Raw genomic sequence first — 4,572 nt, 5'->3', positions numbered from 1 at the left:
TCCTCCCCCCCCTCTCCGTCCTCGTCGTCCTCCCCCCCCGCCCCCCCCCTGTCCTCGTCGTCCTCCCCCTCCGTCCTCGTCGTCCTCCCCCCTCCGTCCTCGTCGTCCTCCCCCCTCCGTCCTCGTCGTCCTCCCCCCTCCGTCCTCGTCGTCCTCCCCCCCTCCGTCTTCGTCGTCCTACTTCCCCGTCCTCTCTCCTCCTTCCCTGTCGTCTTCCTCCTTCTCCCCCCCCCTCCGTCTTCCTCCTCCTTCTCCCCCCCCCCTCCGTCTTCGTCGTCCTACCCCCCCCCCCCTCCGTCTTCGTCCTCCTCCCCCCCCCCCCCTCCGTCTTCGTCGTCCTCACCCCCCCCCCCTCCGTCTTCGTCGTCCTCCCCCCCCCCCCCCCCCCCTCCGTCTTTGTCGTCGTCCTTCCCTGTCGTCGTCCTTCCCTGTCGTCTTCCTCCTTCTTCCCCCCCCCCCCTCCGTCCTCACTGCTCCGACAACGCTTAGCTTTATTTTCTAATTCCATTGCTGTCCCCAACTGCCTGCTCTGCAAGGGGTGCATATTTTTACCTTCCCAGTGTAAGTGGCTGCGCTGCAGGGGATGTGTCCTGTTATTACCTCTGTCCTGATTCTTTTTTTTCTTTTTTTTTCTCTGTATAGTGACAGCCTCGTGAAACCAGCTAAGAAGTAATAAGTTAAAAGTGACCAAAGTTGTGTGTGCCCCCCCCCCCCCAGTGCAAGCAGCTGCTCTCCGACCGCTTAATTGTCCTCGCGATGAGGCTGAGGAGAGTTGGTTGAGCAGAGCAAAGTGGATTCATTTAATTTCTTCTGTTTAAACTTTATTAAAAAAATCTAATTCTCACAATGTCTCCCATGCAATATTTATCTGAAACACAGAAGCGGTGACTGTGTGTGTCTGTAGTGTGATGTGCCCGGTGACGTGCCGAGTGCCCCTGTAGTGTGACGTGCCACTGTGCCGTGCCATATGCCACTGTGATGTGCCGAGTGCCCCTGTAGGGCGATGCACTGTGTACTCCTTTAGTGTGGTGTTAACGGTGCAGCACTGTAAGCATGTATTAAGCAACCTGGTGATGCATTGTAGCGAAACACATCACCTGTATGTATGTGATAAAGTGTCTCCATTAAAGCACTGTATGCACAAATATAGTGAATTGTCCCTGTTGACGTGTTGGGAATTCCCTATGTCTAGGTCTCCCTGGTGATGCCTGAAGCCTCATAATGCAATTTAGTGGCCCTGAAGTGAAATCTCTTTGGTTATGCACCACGTGGGCACCTGACTGATTTACTTTTCCCCCTCTCTGACTCTTAAAGACACCGGAAAGTTGAGCCATATTTTAAGAGGAGCGAGTAACAGTCGAGTCGGCACCTTCAGTAATAATGTGTAGCAATGAGTAAAGATCATGACAAACACAAATTTAATAATAAGGACCAGGGACCCTGTATGTTGTAAAAAAGTAAGGCTTCCCATAAGCTTGAAATAAGTCTGTGAATAAGTTTTATTAAATGCTTAGTAATGTATATACTAGCTAGAAATACAAATGTGCCCATAATAATGCACTTAAATGTAACTGTTAAAATATTGTTTGAATAAAGGGACATCAAGTGTAATAAACAGGTGTTAGCAAATGCACCAGCCACACTCCTGTAATGTTATGCAACCGGTCAGCCAATCATGAGTCATGTACTTCTGTAATGTTATGCAACCGGTCAGCCAATCATGAGTCATGTACTTCTGTAATGTTATGCAACCGGTCAGCCAGTCATGTGCTTCTGTAATGTTATACAACCGGTCAGCCAATCATGAGTCATGTGCTTCTGTAATGTTATACAACCGGTCAGCCAGTCATGTGCTTCTGTAATGTTATACAACCGGTCAGCCAGTCATGTGCTTCTGTAATGTTATACAACCGGTCAGCCAGTCATGTGCTTCTGTAATGTTATACAACCGGTCAGCCAGTCGTGCTTCTGTAATGTTATGCAACCGGTCAGCCAGTCATGTGCTTCTGTAATGTTATGCAACCGGTCAGCCAGTCATGTGCTTCTGTAATGTTATGCAACCGGTCAGCCAGTCATGTGCTTCTGTAATGTTATGCAACCGGTCAGCCAGTCATGAGTCATGTACTTCTGTAATGTTATGCAACCGGTCAGCCAATCATGAGTCATGTGCTTCTGTAATGTTATACAACCGGTCAGCCAGTCATGTGCTTCTGTAATGTTATACAACCGGTCAGCCAGTCATGTGCTTCTGTAATGTTATACAACCGGTCAGCCAGTCGTGCTTCTGTAATGTTATGCAACCGGTCAGCCAGTCATGTGCTTCTGTAATGTTATGCAACCAGTCAGCCAGTCATGTGCTTCTGTAATGTTATGCAACCGGTCAGCCAGTCATGTGCTTCTGTAATGTTATGCAACCGGTCAGCCAATCATGAGTCATGTACTTCTGTAATGTTATGCAACCGGTCAGCCAATCATGAGTCATGTGCTTCTGTAATGTTATGCAACCGGTCGTGTACTTCTGTAATGTTATGCAGCCAGTCGTGTACTTCTGTAATGTTATGCAGCCAGTCGTGTACTTCTGTAATGTTATGCAGCCAGTCATGTACTTCTGTAATGTTATGCAGCCAGTCGTGTACTTCTGTAATGTTATACAACCGGTCAGCCAATCATGAGTCATGTACTTCTGTAATGTTATGCAACCGGTCAGCCAATCATGTATTTCTGTAATGTTATACAACCAGTCATGTGCTTCTGTAATGTTATACAACCAGTCATGTGCTTCTGTAATGTTATGCAGCCAGTCATGTGCTTCTGTAATGTTATGCAACCGGTCAGCCAGTCATGTACTTCTGTAATGTTATGCAACCGGTCAGCCAGTCATGTGCTTCTGTAATGTTATGCAACTGGTCAGCCAGTCATGTGCTTCTGTAATGTTATGCAGCCGGTCAGCCAGTCGTGCTTCTGTAATGTTATGCAACTGGTCAGCCAGTCATGTACTTCTGTAATGTTATGCAACCGGTCAGCCATTCATGTGCTTCTGTAATGTTATGCAACTGGTCAGCCAGTCATGTACTTCTGTAATGTTATACAACCGGTCAGCCAGTCATGTGCTTCTGTAATGTTATACAACCGTCAGCCAGTCATGTACTTCTGTAATGTTATACAACCGGTCAGCCAGTCGTGCTTCTGTAATGTTATGCAACCGGTCAGCCAGTCATGTGCTTCTGTAATGTTATGCAACCGGTCAGCCAATCATGAGTCATGTACTTCTGTAATGTTATGCAACCGGTCAGCCAATCATGTGCTTCTGTAATGTTATACAACCAGTCATGTGCTTCTGTAATGTTATACAACCAGTCATGTGCTTCTGTAATGTTATGCAGCCAGTCATGTGCTTCTGTAATGTTATGCAACCGGTCAGCCAGTCATGTACTTCTGTAATGTTATGCAACCGGTCAGCCAGTCATGTGCTTCTGTAATGTTATGCAACTGGTCAGCCAGTCATGTGCTTCTGTAATGTTATGCAGCCGGTCAGCCAGTCGTGCTTCTGTAATGTTATGCAACTGGTCAGCCAGTCATGTACTTCTGTAATGTTATGCAACCGGTCAGCCATTCATGTGCTTCTGTAATGTTATGCAACTGGTCAGCCAGTCATGTACTTCTGTAATGTTATACAACCGGTCAGCCAGTCATGTGCTTCTGTAATGTTATACAACCGGTCAGCCAGTCATGTACTTCTGTAATGTTATACAACCGGTCAGCCAGTCGTGCTTCTGTAATGTTATGCAACCGGTCAGCCAGTCATGTGCTTCTGTAATGTTATGCAACCGGTCAGCCAATCATGAGTCATGTACTTCTGTAATGTTATGCAACCGGTCAGCCAATCATGTGCTTCTGTAATGTTATACAACCAGTCATGTGCTTCTGTAATGTTATGCAGCCTGTCATGTGCTTCTGTAATGTTATGCAGCCAGTCATGTGCTTCTGTAATGTTATGCAACCGGTCAGCCAGTCATGTACTTCTGTAATGTTATGCAACTGGTCAGCCAGTCATGTGCTTCTGTAATGTTATGCAGCCGGTCAGCCAGTCGTGCTTCTGTAATGTTATGCAACTGGTCAGCCAGTCATGTACTTCTGTAATGTTATGCAACCGGTCAGCCATTCATGTGCTTCTGTAATGTTATGCAACTGGTCAGCCAGTCATGTACTTCTGTAATGTTATACAACCGGTCAGCCAGTCATGTGCTTCTGTAATGTTATACAACCGGTCAGCCAGTCATGTGCTTCTGTAATGTTATACAACCGGTCAGCCAGTCGTGCTTCTGTAATGTTATGCAACCGGTCAGCCAGTCATGTGCTTCTGTAATGTTATGCAACCGGTCAGCCAATCATGAGTCATGTACTTCTGTAATGTTATGCAACCGGTCAGCCAATCATGTGCTTCTGTAATGTTATACAACCAGTCATGTGCTTCTGTAATGTTATGCAGCCTGTCATGTGCTTCTGTAATGTTATGCAGCCAGTCATGTGCTTCTGTAATGTTATGCAACCGGTCAGCCAGTCATGTACTTC

The sequence above is a fragment of the Bombina bombina genome, chromosome 9, assembly GCF_027579735.1.
Source record: "Bombina bombina isolate aBomBom1 chromosome 9, aBomBom1.pri, whole genome shotgun sequence".
NCBI lineage: Eukaryota > Metazoa > Chordata > Amphibia > Anura > Bombinatoridae > Bombina > Bombina bombina.
Note: the sequence above shows the minus strand (reverse complement) of the source record.